Source organism: Schistocerca nitens, chromosome 1 (assembly GCF_023898315.1).
Source record: "Schistocerca nitens isolate TAMUIC-IGC-003100 chromosome 1, iqSchNite1.1, whole genome shotgun sequence".
Taxonomy (NCBI): Eukaryota; Metazoa; Arthropoda; class Insecta; order Orthoptera; family Acrididae; genus Schistocerca; species Schistocerca nitens.
In genome coordinates this window covers 418548053-418564101 of record NC_064614.1, presented here as the reverse complement: position 1 = coordinate 418564101, position 16049 = coordinate 418548053, and the positions used below count along the sequence as shown (strand labels likewise).

Below are 16049 nucleotides of genomic sequence, written 5' to 3'. Positions count from 1 at the left end.
TATGAAAGAACTCCGTTTTATGACAGCGGTTCACTAAAGATCCAAAATCGCGTCGTTCTTGATTGGATTTGTGACAATTAAATGCTATTTATAACATATCATTGATCGAAGCCTTCAGAAGATCGTAACATAAAATACGCGAGCGGGGTGAGGGGGAGGGGGGGGGGGGGAAGGAGCCCAATTGCTAACCTCTGCGACGGATATTTAGACCACGGGGCTTACGATACGGCAAAGTAAGTTTGAGTTATCAAGCAAGTTTCCCCCGGTTTGGAAAAAAACCCATTTTTGAAAACTTTTGTTCGTTCTGTGTTAGGTACAGTATCAAAGTTGGACAGAGAGTAGTCACACAGAAGCGTTACTGTTTCGCAGCTTCGGTAGCCCCCAAAGCTGACAGCTCTTCCTCCCATCGTCGTAAGGCTCACTGCATTTGTTTCGTTTGCCCCTACAGTAGATTAATACGCAAAATTACGTTAACAATTTTTTAAGGTACAAAGGAATTAATGACATTAGCTGCCAGTGGGCACTAATTTAAATGAATGGGGAAAGTTGAAAATTTGGTCGGGACCAAGCCTGAACCCGGGCCTCCTGCTTACTAGGCAGATCCATTGACCACTTCCAAACAGTGGTCATCGCAACTGCATGGACTATCCTAGCATGTCATCTGTCGGACTCAAATTCTCAACTTACGGCGTCTGTTCTTTCGGACATATCCCAAATAACTATTTGTTTAAATTATATTGCAAATATTTGCAACCATTCTCCCTTAACTGCTACTTCGACGCTGCTTGTTTTATAGACAAGAATAATTGTTACTCGCCTGTTGTAACTGAACTTTCATTTTTTTTAACCCATTTTGTTTCCTCACCTGCTTCATGTCTTCCGTGGTCTACAGGGTAACTTAAATACATTATTATTTGCGTAACTACAAATATTCTCTTTCGAATTACATGTGGTGCTATGAACCACCGCGTATCTGTAAACAAAAGCCGGCCAGAGTGGCCGAGCGGTTCCAGGCGCTACAGTCTGGAACCGCGCGACCGCTACGGTCGCAGGTTCGAATCCTGCCTCGGGCATGGATGTGTGTAATGTCCTTAGGATAGTCAGGTTTAAGTGGTTATAAGTTCTATGGTACTGATGACCTCAGATGTTAATTCCCATAGTGCTCAGACCCATTTGAACCATTTCTAAACAAAATATTTGTAGTTACCAATTAATTACTCTATTTGTTTTCTTGTAGACTACTAAAAATGCTGAAAACAGATGAAACATGTATGGATAAAAACAATAAAAAGCCAGTTGCAGGAGACGAGTAATACTTATACAGCTACATAATTAAGTATTACGCAAGCCATTGTTCAGTACACAGCGGAGGATACATCGTACCAATATTACCGATTTTTGGTCGTATTCTATCTTTTTATGGAGAGAGGGGTAAAATGACTGTCTATAAGCCTCTTTACATCACCCGATCTCTATTATTCCCACGAACCATAAGCGACTTTTCCGATGTGGCAGCAGAATGACAATCCATTTTAAGGTTTCTCTTTCTATCAATTCTATCTTCTAATTTGTTATTAGTTACGACATTCTGCATACTCGAGAATGAATCCCGCCATTTCTTTCCCGTTTTGTTTATTTTACACTAGATGTTCAGTCAATGTCGCCAGCAATCTTCATTTCAAAAGTTCTTTTCCTTTGTTACATCTGAGGTGCCTGTCATTTAAGGCGTCTACTGCGATCACGAGCGGCTCGGTATCCCAGTTGTAAAATGCCAGACTTTGTACAAAGAACTCTGGTTCGATTCGGGTCAATCCCACGACTTCAATCTGTCACATGTCACTTCTTTCACCTCTCGCAATTTCTGTTGACGGGAAAAATGCGGAGTTACACCGTGGTTCGGAATCCACATTAAACTGTAGGTTCCCTTGTAACTGGTTGGGTAAGTCAACTCAAAGAAAAGAACGGCATACCACCTCCAACAAGACCATGCCTAGTGAAGCACTGTAGTGTTCAAAACAATCTTCGATTTGAGGACAGCTTTACAGCTAAGGCTTTGTTTCTAAGGATCTCTTCTCAACGGACATTCAAAAGCAATCTTCATTTTCTCTTTTCCTGCTACCTTTATTTAAGTTTCATAAGCGTACGAGACCGACGCATGATTTCTCCATAGAAACACAGATAACTGTGTTGCTTACGAGTGTTTCAGTTAGCTATTTGATAACTAACGGAAAAGAATAGAACGCTGCTTCAAGATTGCGATGTATTAAAAATTCACAACATATCTGTGTTGGACACCTCGTCTGAAACAGTCCTTTGGTTCAGTCGTTTTACCGCCACCTTGTCCCTGAAACAATGGTCAATTATGGGTCGTGTAGCAAATAAGCTTAGGCAGCGATAAGATTGTGGTACCCCCGCTTTGAGAAAGAGCGGGTAAATTTGTTATGGAATTTCGCGGCTCTTTCTCGTTCGTCACAACATTGCGATAACTTCTCATGCTAGACAACCCACATTATTAGCTGATCCCTGTTTAAGCCAGTCCAGCGTTATGTTTCTGATAACCTCACTCATGGGAGAAAAACACGTACGAAAGTAAAAATATTTTAAAATGGTGCTTTTTTTCTGTTTTGCTGAGTTATGGCCTGTCAGTGTTCCAACTATACCAACAATCTTATTAGAGAGCTTTCTTTGTTTTCTTTGTCTTATCTCGTGGTTATTTCTTAACAGTAGAAACGAGATGACGTTAGCTTCAGCCGTCTCCTGAATGACTACCGGATACTTACTTAATATCAAGAAAATCCTAACTCTACAGCACGTTTAAGCAAACATGAAAAGTCTATTACTTATATTATGCACAGTGACTGCACTGCCCTGACATAGTCCGTAATAAAATCGGATGCATCCAACGCGCAGAAAAGTTTATGAGCTCGGCTTTTGTTTTTATTGATCTATATTTGTCATTATTTTGAATGGTGTGATGCTACCTTTTCAGTCCTACAATTTCTCCCTTTTACCGGTCATTCCAGTGCAAGGTTTCTTATTCCTCCTTGTCTTATACATACGGAAGGAAAGAACCATTTTTGAGCTAATTTATTTTTGTAGTATTTCACTATTTTTTCAATATTATGTTGAAAATGAAAATATATCTATCCATCATCACCCTCATCAACCTTCACCTGACATGTACTAAATCTAATCAATTAGTGAACAAAACCACGGCAACTAAACAACGTTAGAAGTTTTACAAAAGAGAGGTTTGTCGAAACTTTAGAATTCTCTGCTAAGATATTAAACCCCAAACTATCAGCACTTCACTATCATATGAAAACTGGCGCATCGAGTTTTTATTTCAACGTGGAAGCCAACTGGCTTAAGAATAAATACGTCACATTCCCCAACGCGTTTTGGATAGATTTTAATACGGAGCATCAGTTAAACTCCATATTTACGTAGTGCACAATTATAAAGATGAAAACTGCCAAGTACAGGACTTTACTTTAGCAACCACGAAATCAACATGGCGTGTTCTTGGTTTGCTTCTTTAGGCCGATCACGGCACAGGACACACGTCACCCAAACATGTTTCTAGAGTGCAATATTTTTACTATTTTGTCTAGTAAGTCAGTAGTGATAGCCTGATCTGTATTTATGTTCGATGTTTGGCTGGTAACAGTAAACTGCGCAGGTGCCATGTGGAGTTACGTGTCCGTAAAGCTTAAGTGCCGTATTTTTTGCTTTTCGTATTTATACTTGCGTGCAACAAAAAAAAAAATTGTATTTCAGTTGATGCACAGAATTAAAGATATCTGCAAAACGCACAGCTTTTGCCACCATTTGTTGTACAAAATGGTCGGGAAGTTTGAAGTCGCGAGCTAGAGCTGTTACCAGCTAACGTCACATCTAGGCATCAGTTCTTTATGAGGGAAATATATGGTCATTTAAAGGTTATATGCGTATCTCAGCTTGAAGAAAAAATGTCAAGATCAATCTGAACATTAAATAACCATCGTTTACCAATTCAAATACCCGCTGTCTTTAAATATACAGCATTTATAGACGGGAAAGGAGAAAATACCGAATTCAGCAAGATTTTGTATAAACAGCTAGATTGGATTTATGTATGTAAAAACCGCCGATTCCGTGCTATTTGTCGCGTTACCATTTACTGCAAATTTTCTACTCCCTCTTTACACAACACCTAACATCTACTCTCGCAATTGTAGTATAACCTTATGCTACTTCCTTTGCCTAGTTTTCCAGTGGCCCTCCAAGCAAATTTTAATTTTCTTTTGTACGAGTAAATTAAAATCCTTCTAATTTCTTCTTCTGCGATTTCGTCACCACGTTTCACTTCCAGTTTTTGCTGCGCTAGAGACAATTTTCAGTAACTTCTTCCTCAAGACTAAAATTTCATACCTCTAGTAGTATGTTAGACTTCGATGAGATGGAAGCTCTTGTGTCTAACTCTGCTTCTTCAAGGTGTTTACTGTCCTAGGACAAATGTAATACTTGTCTCAGAAGATGTTCATTTATGTCATGTAAAGCCCCTATAAATCAACGCATATGTAATTGTGAAAGTGATTTCTGTATGATCTTGGCAAAGACGAAGGCGCCCATCTGAGTCTTATTTCTCACAGAACTACAATCTCAGGAGTTTTAATACTGGAGTGCGGAACCTGACCGACACAAGAGTATTGTAGAATCCGAAATCGGCGGAGCTATTGCTAGTTTTTCCAAATAATATGTTTGCTGTCGTTTACTCACTTCTTGTATTAATGTCATGTTTTTGTTCAAGCGACAGCTGCGCTTCTTTTGTACAACTCTTCTCTGCTGCTCTTGTATGCAATAATGACGCTTAACTGTGCTTAACGCTACAAGCATGTCATTATTTACAAGCAGGTTAAAACTACATCCAACCGAGAACAAAATGGTGTTTATGGAATTTTAATGAACGTTTGTGGTGTTAAACAATAACTAATATGGACAGCGGAGCTGACCTTTGTACCAAGTAAAACAGAGGAGGAATTTCCTTGCGTTAGAAAACTGTGGAAAATGGATCCACTGGCAATAAATAGCTGTAGTTGATACTTTCGCAGCAGTGTCACACGTAGCCGTGTAATGCGTGCTGTGCTTGTACAAGTACTAATTTAGATGTCTCCCAGCATTTTTACAATAGTGTGGAGATCTCTTATGGAGAATGGATGTGACAAAATTTATACATACTGAGTTCGGTTCGACATGACGGTCATGTGGCAGCTCCAGACTCGCGAACGCCAGATAGAATCAACGCAATGACAACAGAGGGCCATGCAGGCTGTAGCCGGTGTATTCATACACGTACCTGAAAGAGAGAGAACATATACTGCACTTGTGCAATTTACACATTACAAAATACATATAGTTGCTTTATAACTAAAATTTCGTCCTGTATTGGGGAAAATAGTTTTATCACTGTTAAGCAGATAAACTAACGTCCCGCGCACCAGACAGAAAGAAAGAAAGAAAGAGAGAGAGAGAGAGATATGAAAGTACAGCTTCTATTCAGCATTGGCGCCTTTGCCCACTAAGTTTCCCGCCCACCTCTGATGACGCTCATAAAACGAAATTGGTCGTGTATCACTTTCACCACTACCTGCGACATTACACATCTTAGTAAGCAATCAAAAACCGATATTGCCGCCATCAAACCCGGAATTCAGCTGTAAAATTCTCGTAATGGGATCTGAATGTCCGAGATAAGCACCGTTTCTCGACAGACAATGCTACACTAAATAGGCTGCCTGTATCACTCGACAGGTCTTTGACGACATCCTCCACAGACTGGAAGGTGGGCTACTTTTAGTGTATGCACTTTGCACTGCGATCTGTTCTCCTTGTGGAATTTCATTTCACTTTCTTAACAATTTCTTCGAAGTACTAGTTCAATAGCGGTGATGAAATGCTGCAACCTTCAATTACATACTTTCTAATATGCATCCGTTTTTCTCGCTTTTTCGTATTATAACTATTACTAATTTTTTGTGGATATTGTCGATTACGCATCTGTCTATATTTTATCCCCACTCTTCTGAAGCTATTACATATCTTATTCCAACTTGTACTGTCAAACGTTTCCCTTGTGTCTACAAATACTACGAAGGTTGCGATGAGCAACATCACAATTGCTTCCATGGTCCTTTTAAGTCGACTTATCAGCTATGAGGTATATCTGAGTTACAGGACTGTGCAACTTCCACATCCTTCTTGCTGCGTGGCATGGTTCAATATCCGACTGAAAGATATCTTCCTCCTCAAAGAAAGCGCAATTTTAAGGAAATGGTCGCCTGCGGCCCGAATCAATTATTCGTGCGGCCCGCGGTTCCCAGCCGTATTTTATAATAATGTGCTTCTCGAAACGTCAACTAACGTTAAGAGCTTCTAAAGAGAGCGATTTTCCTGCTCATTACGGAACAAAAATACTTGCAGACAAAATACCATTTTAAGATGTTTTTAACTGAAACTAACGTTGGTGAATGCAGCAGTGAGCCAAGTAAAGTTGGCCGCTTACTTCAGGGGCAGAAGGGTAAACAGCACGGCCACTGTGGGGTTAAAGGACGTGAGAGGGGCAATGTTTTACTGTTCGTCTGCCAGTGCTGACAACTCACGGGCGTGGACGACTCTTACGGTTCAGTTGCTACGGTATAAATTTCAAACGGAAGTAACACAGATTCATGAACGTGCATTAGAGAGACTGTCATCTTCAAATGTGGTACGTATTCATAATAAGGAATACGAAATTAAATTAAGGCTGTTGGAACAGAACGCGATGAGTAACATAAAAAGGTCATTCAAAGCATTCGCGATTGTGTTTCAATATTGTTATTAATCAATCATACGCTCGTACAAAGAAAACAACAACAACAACACTGTCAGGCAACAGCAGTGTCACAGCTTTGGAGTCGCTAAGAGTGGCATCAAACGGAGAACAGTCGACATGAAGTGTCACGAATAGTGTCGACTTAACGTTCAGTACTTGGGAGCGGGTGGCAAACTTATTAACTCCTTGGTACAGCTATGTAGCGTCTCGAGACTTGCAGACTTGCGGCACTTGAGGAGCTTGTGGGGATGTGAATCGAAGGAAATAACATGACGAGCTGCACCGAAAACGATGCCGGCACGGTAGCTCAGCGTGTTCGGTCAGAGAGCCGGTTGGCCTTGCAATAAAAAACTGAGTGGAAGGATCAACAAACGAACTCTAACGGATGTCATGTGACGTCCGCAACGACCAAACAACGATCAACAAAACGACCAAACAACGATCAACAACGAACAAAATTAAAAGAAAAAGTACAGCTACTTTAGTGGCTGTTTGTAAGATATTAATTTATGTAGATTACAAATTAATTATATATATATATATATATATATATATATATATATATATATATATATATATATATATATATATATATATATATATACGGCTCGGGTGCCGCCCCACAATGTCAAAACGTTTGACGATCACTGATTTGAAGGATAGTTCGATCTGCTGAAAAAGGAAAGAATAGTAAGACTGAAAATTCCTTCGACGGTAATGTCATCAGAGAAGAAAAGCCAAAGCAAGGGGAAGGACGGGGGTGCAGGAGGGGAGGAAATGGGGAAGGAAACTGGCCTAGACCTTTCAAAGGATTTAGGGAACTAAAGCGAAAAGCTGAGTCTACATGATCAAACGTGGGTTAAAACACAGTCTTTCCGAATAAAGTATTCTATGACGACAGATTCACTGCTGGTCAACAATACCTTCCACATGAATCAATGGCCCTACTAGTCTCAAAAATACACGAGGCTGCTTCCATTGCTTTGTGTTCTTCCAGCAACGATAATTTTTCTTCCTTGACGGGTCTTCGCTGTGAGTCTCTTTGCCCATTTATTTACGTGGACGATGCGCGATACAACCGAAGCTTTCATGAGGGCAACTCTGAAGGTACGCGTAACCGACTATCGAGAGATCTTTACCAGTCTCGAAAAGCGCTGTAGCGCCTGCACTCCCTATGACCATAAAGATGAGATTATTAGCTTTCGCTGATCTGTTAAATGGTTCCACAGACTTTGTTTGGTCTCTTTCATATCTAATACGCCAAAGCCTATCGTACGGCATAAGCATTGCGCTGTCACTGCCATGTGTGTGACATACTCAAATATCTGTCCAGCAGCAGCCTTCGAGATAGTGCGCGATGCGGTGCTCACATCGACTGCCTCCGGCGCCGCTGCTGCAGTATCGATCCCTGCGTGATCGAGCCGTCACCGCCATCACGCGAGGGCCGCGATGAATTCCAGCCGCCATCTGACCGATCGCCGGCAATTCCACAATGTCAGGACATCGTTTCTCCTACCCAGTCCGTTAGAAACGGATGTGGGAGCCGACAGCTGCGAAACGCCCGGAGTGCCTCTTAACCTGGAATATTCGCACGGGGATAGTTCAAACAGAAGCCCGCATTATTATATGACGCTCCGCGAGTAGAAATTTTATTTATCCAAATGACATCAGTGGCTATTGTTTAAAGACTGAACCTGAAACCTACCGAAAAGATTGAAGAGGTTCCTCAGGGAGTATTTTCGTATAACTGTCTAGCCTCTTCGGTGGCTCGATACAGAGCAACAATGTTTGTTACACCAATTGTCTGGTTCTTCACAACAGCTTAAAAGCTTGTTATAAGCAATCAGTCACCAAAACGTACAACACAAAAAGGAGTATTGCAACTACGCTCAGATGTAGAAGTAATGTGACGTGGCTGTCGTTGCTATACGCGTAGCACAGCATCGCAACGTGTGCCACACTAAATCCATATATGAGGTGCACATCGGCCATGTCTTCGTCACTAAACCTATCCAGAAATCTGGATATCGCTGTTAAGATACAACTAACCTGCCAAAGAAACAAACCCCGACAGATCCGCGCAGTTTGAAATGAAAACTGGAGTGTGAGGAGAAAAGTTGGTAGTTATTGTTGTCAACACCGTGAGTGACTGGACCAAGTTCGTTTTCAGACAAGAAACACAACGCAAGCAGTCGACACCTTTACTGTTGTGCAGGTACTTTCACTCCGTTAGACACAAAGATAAACGAGGGAAGGATTTAAACGAAATGCAATTACTTAGCCGGCAGAGGTGGTCGAGCGATTCTAGGCGGTTCAGTCCGGAACCGCGCGACTGCCACGGTCGCGGGTTCGAATCCTGCCCCGGGCATGGATGTGTGTGATGTCCTTAGGTTAGTTAGGTTTAAGTAGTTCTAAGTTCTAGGGGACTAATGACCTCAGAAGTTAAGTCCCATAGTGCTCAGAGCCATTTGAACCATTTTTGCAATTCCTTTCTACCCTACAAGGAGCCACCGAAGATCAAGTGTACCTCGTACCAAAATGCTCAGAAAATATGCCCTAAGAAAGTAAGAAATTACGTCGGTGGAATATGGGTTCATCACGTCTGCGCATGTGGTCTCATAACCAACAAATAATTTACGCAACACGAAATAGCGATGAGACAAGAGTTACACGAGCAATGGTTACACTGATTTTGAGCAATGACTAAATGTGCTTTACGTTTGTACTGCACAAGCCACTCTGCAGCACGGACCTGGTCGTACAGCGTAACATATTGAGTACGGGATGTAAGCCAAGCTTTAACAGCGCCCACGTACTTTCAACTGTTTAATCAGTACTAGAGATATTTGACTATAGATTTAGGTCGCTTCATCTCTTCTTGATGAAACTATAGCTGCTTCGCAACCCCAAATGTAGAAATGGTACTCTCAACCATTTATAAACAGAATTTCGACAGTTCACAGCTGGCAGTCACAATGGACTTGCCCTTAAATTAAAGTGTGGTCGTGGTGCAGTAGTAGCACACACAGCTACCAAAAGCGATCGCGGCCAGATTATGACAGTGAGACACTAACTCCTCCCCGGTTATGCAGGCACTGCTCTACTGCAGTTTCCACGTGCCACCGTGTACAGAGTGAACCTGAATAACTCGATACTGGGACAACCATCGCCGGCACAAGACTGCCGGGACCACGTGCTGATGACAGGTGTTACCGTTAACCACCGCAGATTCCTCCCCCCCCCCCCCCCTCCCCCCGATTATAATAGCGCGTAGTCGAGCAACACGTCAAGTACAGCGACATATTTACGTGAAACACGTATTGGAGGTGGCAGTTCCTAAGAGGCCACCTCCACAGTGAAAATATTTCACTATTTTAGTGCGGCATCTCTCCCGTCACTGCACCAGAACTGCAAGCCGCCCTGAGGCAGGTGGTACCGAACGGCAGGTGCTTAGGGCCAGCCGCTTCCAAGAAGAAGTCGCAAGTGTAGCGGCAGCAGGCCAGGCCGTTATGGAACGGTAGTACGTGTCGTCATGCTCTGTATTTTTCTGGGTTACTATGAACGTCCTGGTGTGCGGGAGAGTTCCGATTTACCTCCTTAAGGTAAATTGGATTGCAGATATTACTAATGCCGCATTCGCCGTAATTAATATGCCACATACCAGAAGTCATATCAACAACAAAACGTCAGTCTTTTCATTTCCAATATTAGGAAAATCCTAAGATCGTTAAGTGTAGTACAAGTCTATTTCCGTAAAAACGATCTCAGTGCGCGTTGACATACACCAAGTAATTCCAGTGCTTGCCACAAAAACTGCCACCTTGCTTTGCCACGTTGCAAATTGTCCTTATAAACTTCTACCCTTTGCCTTAGTTACAACTAATTTGACAAACATGATGGTTCAAATGGCTCTGAGCACTATGGAACTTAACTTCTGAGGTCATCAGTCCCTAGAACTTAGAACTATTTAAACCTAACATAAGGACATCACACACATCCATGCCCGAGGCAGGATTCGAACTTGCGACAGTTGCGGTCGCGCGGTTCCAGACTGTAGCGCCTAGAACCGCTCGGCCACACCGGCCGGCGACAAACATGATCATTCCGATTAATTCAATTTATGTAGGCTTCTTAAATTTATGAACGGCGTGAATAATTTAAGAAATTCACCGTTAATATACTGATTTTATTAACAATGTAATACAATTTTAGGCTCAAGCTTTGGGGCACATACGCTCCGTCAGTTACAAAGTAAGACACGAGATGAGAGAAAGGTACCAGAGAACTCTTTACAGAACCATGTTCTAATAGGGATCTCTGGTAGTACGTGGTGAGAACGGTTTGTCGTGATGAAAATCGAAGATGATCAGCGATGTCGAAAAGAGAAGAAACGAACGAAGATAAGGGTTCAACGTCACGTCGACGACAACGTCGTTGGAGACTGAGCATAATGTCCGACTGGGTCCTGATGGTACATGAAATCGGCAATATCCTTTACAAAATGACCTGGCATTTGCCTTAACCGATTTACGGAAACAACGGAAAACGTGTATCAGGATGGCTGGATAAGAATTTGAATGACCAGTACCTTAATACGGCGCGTTCTCATTGGGTAAATAGTGAAGAGGGCGTGCCAATAGAGTAACTACCTTAGCTAACAAATTTCTTCAGGCTTTGTAGGGCGAACAGCGATTACAAGATGAAAGTTCTTTAACTTCAGAGTGGCAGGAGCCCCAGTAACAGAACAGAGCCACATGCCTCACAGTGTGATCTGCAGCATTTCCCTTGCACTCAGACACTTAAGTATGGAAACGTGGTGGAAAGCTTATATGTCAAAAACACATTTAATTTCAATATATTTCGCCTAATAGTCTATCGATATTGGGCGTTCAAATTCTGATGAAATTGCTATTCCAGGAGCAATAATTCTGATAATCTCCTAGTGTGATTGCCAGACACTACGAAAAACGAAATTAGAATATTTGTACAGAAAAATTACAACTTGTCTAAGGCAAATAAACAGATTCGAACCGCATCTCAGTCCGTGCCGGTAACAGGAAAAGTTTTCCGCAGCAGATACGGTGGAGGATGATGATTCGCAGTACCTAAAACCGATATACTGCTTCCTTAACCTTTACATTGAGCCACATTATCTCACAGTGAAGTTACGTCACGCCATCTACCCGTAACAGCAGCCTTTCTCCATTAAACACACAGAAGTAATGCTCAAAGTGATTACTTTTCAGTGGTAATGTAATGTGTTATAATCTTGCGGGAGATAAGTGCTTCCAGCTTCCCATTTTCGATGCTATCAAGAAATTTCAAAGAGAAAAAAGTACCCTTCTACTATTTCATTTTTGACAGTATTGTCACGTTTCGAAAACCCGAAGGATCTCACTTTGTGCACTGTACAAGGGAAATCAGCAGTGGACAGAGCACCAACCGTTAAACAGTAACATATGCTTAGCAGCTGTAGGATTGTTCCATTGTCTATCTTTGTCGTTTTACGTGCGCGATTAGTTATTCTTTCTACAGTATACAATACGCGTTGCACTCATTTTCATAGTATCATATTTTATATAACAGTATACAACGCAATAAAAATGTATTACTGGCGCGTCGCTAATGTAGCGGCGGACAAAAACCATGCCACACCCTTCTGAGTTATAGCAACTTAAAAGAGAAAGTTACTAATTTATGCATGACGGTCCCGTTTCTACCCGAAGTAGAGAGTGGGCTCGTTTTGCTGGCGATCACCGTCTCTTATCGTGGTAAGGGGCGTAATCGTTCAAATGGCTCTTAGCACTATGGGACTTAACATCGGAGGTCATCAGCCCCTAGAACTTAGAACTACTTAAACCTAACTAACCTAAGGACATCACCCATATCCATGCCCGAGGCAGGATTCGAACCTGCGACCGTAGCGGTCGCGTGGTTCCAGACTGAAGCGCCTAGAACCGCTGGGCCACTTTGGCCGGCGACGTAATCGCCAGAGGCATCAAAGACAACTAATTATATCTGTGTTTAACAGTAACAGTACAGAAAAAAGAAAAAAAGTAGGCAGTACACAACTCAGATCAGTGGGAATAAGTAAAGGCGTTGCGCATTAAGTGCGAAGAATTGATTTTATTTATTACAGATCTATTACTCGACCGGCAATTGTGCATCTAATAAAACTATATGGTTACAGAGACCTTTTCATGTCTCAAACATCTATGCTGTAGATACACAGACTGAAGCGACGAATAAAAATTTTTTCGAAGGTCAGGATTCGAATCTGGATCTGCTGCTCACTAGGCAGTTGGCTGACCACTACGCTAGCCTGGCACATTGGCTTTGTACAACTGCACGGGACACCCTAGCATGCCTCTCTCTTCAATCCAAATTCCCATTCACGTATCAGCTCATTTAATATGACCCTAAACTAACAGTATTGCAAGAGGCTCTCCAACTTTACTAGAATAGCACCTCAACATCGAACGAAATGGGGGAGTGTTTCATTTGATTAAAGCATTTATGCGTGGATTTCAGGCATGATCCCCCGTTTCGTTCGAAACTGAGATGCTATTACAAAGCTGTTGGAGGGCCTCTTGCAATACTGTTTGATTCTAGGGGGGATACTAAGTGGGATGAGGCGTGACTGGGAGTTTGGATTGAGAAGATAGGTTTGCTAGGGTAGTCCGTGCAGTTGTGCAAAACCATGCCACGAGGAGTAGCGTTTAGCGAATGTGCCTAGTGAGTAGGAGACCCGTGCTCGAATCTCAACCTTGATACAAATTTTCATCCATCGCTTCAGTTTACATGGTGGGTCATATAGAAGTGGCCTGGACGAGTGGATACGACTGCACGTGAACACATTCATATAACCACAGCACGTGCATGCCTGCCACGTGATCCACACCGGTACAGAACTTAGTGCGGGCTGTGTCAGCGAGTGGAGCAGTGCAGAGGGGACGATGGTTCTCACAGTGGAGTAGCAGTTGTTCTTTGTGGAAAGTTACATGACAACGAAGTTGTAGAAACGGTGTGGTCAGTTGTTTTTGCTGAGAAGTTTAATGGCGTTAAAATGCCAGCAAAGAGAGCTTAGTCTGAAATTTGTGTCAGACAGCATCTGTTTTGAACAAGTCAAAAAACATTCCGAAATGTTGCTGCACACCAGAAAATGCTTCAGAGTCACACCAAATCAACACGATTCCTGTCGCAAGAGACCGGCATATCACGTCGCCGGCATATCACGTCGATCATGTGGACAAATACTCCGCCTGAACCTGCACATGCATCCCTACCGAGTGTGCGTTGTTCTTGCATTAAAACAGCTAGATGCTCCTCAACGGTTCCACTTTTGTGAGTGGCTGTTCTCTGAGATAACAATGAATGGCTTGGACGTGGATCTGTTCTTTATGTCTGATGAAACCTGGTTTCACCAGAGTGGTTACGTCAATTCACACAGTCTGAGGTTTTGCGCAACGGAGAATCCGTCTAGCTTCCAAGAAACACCATTGCATGATCAAAAGGTTGGGGTTTGGTTTGCAGTGTCTGCACGCCGCATTATTGGTCCCGTCTTCTTTCATCATGAGCTAACTTCGTCGCGTTACATTGGCAACATTTTGAAACCATTTGTGGCAGCATTAACGGAGGAGGAAAAGACCTATAGTTTCTTCCGACGGGATAGTGCAACTGTCCATACCGCCGGCCGAACCTTGGAACACATTTACACAATCTTCACCTCCCTCAGAGTTGTTAGCAGAGGTCTGTCTGGTCGCGGCCGTAGCTGGCGACCAGGTCATCTGATCTGCAGTAAGCGATTACTTTGTGTGGGGAGCCCTCAAGTCTAAGGTGTATCCCAACAACATCCATAGTCTTCAAGAACTGTAACAGAATATTTCAGATAAGATTGCAGAAATTCCGGCACTCCAGCTTCCATCCGCCCTCAGCAAATCGCTGACAGGGCCCAAAATTTCCACGAGGCGAATGGGGGGGGGGGGGGTCACTTTCAATATCTGCTATAGTCAGGTTAGTATTTTAGTTCCTTTCCTCCCGCTTTGTTTCTTTGAATCCTGGTATTCTGTTTCTGGGCCGCTTTTACTTGCCCCATCCTGTACATTATAATTGTGCATCTACTGAACGTGGGGGTTCAAATGGTTCAAATGGCTCTGAGCACTATGGGACTCAACATCTTAGGTCATAAGTCCCCTAGAACTTAGAACTACTTAAACCTAACTAACCTAAGGACATCACACACACCCATGCCCGAGGCAGGATTCGAACCTGCGACCGTAGTAGTCCCGCGGTTCCGGACTGCAGCGCCAGAACCGCACGGCCACCGCGGCCGGCCGTGGGGGTTCAGTAGACGGCCAAGAAGTGATATGTTTTTCACTAATTCAGTACGTCTGGACAATAAACCTAAGTCATCTGATGTTTGTCTACTACTATCACCAAGAGAATTTTAAATCTATCATCAACCAGTAGGTTGGTTGAAAGCCATAGCGCTCCACTGCATAAGATCTTACTGCAGATGGTGCACGTCCTTTTATGGGAACTGGAGAAATGTCGCGAGTGATGAGGATAATGCACAAGGGGCACTACATCCTTTGTGTGTAGGTAAGTTGAGAATTTGGATCTAACGGGTGGTGGGTGGGGGGCGTGCTAGGTTAATTGTGTGCAGTTGTGTTGACCGGTGTGTCCAGTTGGCGTAGTGATCAGCATATCTGCCCAGTAAGCAGGAGACTTGGGTTCGAATCCCAGTCCAGCACAAATTTTCACCTTTTCCATTGATATAAATCGATGGCCAGTTTCAAATGGTTCAAATGGCTCTGAGCACTATGGGACTCAACTGCTGAGGTCATTAGTCCCCTAGAACTTAGAACTACTTAAACCTAACTAACCTACGGACATCACACACATCCATGCCCGAGGCAGGATTCGAACCTGCGACCGTAGCGGTCTTGCGGTTCCAGACTGCAGCGCCTTTAACCGCACGGCCACTTCGGCCGGCGGCCAGTTTCAGCTTATGTTTTTAATTCCTTTGTGTCTTGACAGAACTTTGCCATTGACCAGTATAACAAGTGCCAGAAATAATCCTAGGATCAACTAGTGGTTGAACCAGATATTTTCAGTGTGTGGCCTGACACTGGCGGAGCTACGAGGCCCCAAGAGCATCCTACCACGAGACTACCCCTGTTGACCGCGGTTCGGT

General features: G+C 43.0%; 1 protein-coding gene across 1 annotated transcript in view; it reads right to left on the bottom strand.

Moving 5' to 3' along the window:
* The window catches only part of LOC126250116 (clustered mitochondria protein homolog), a 355920-nt gene that overhangs the window by 172323 nt on the left and 167548 nt on the right, over positions 1-16049 (bottom strand). The window lies entirely within an intron of this gene.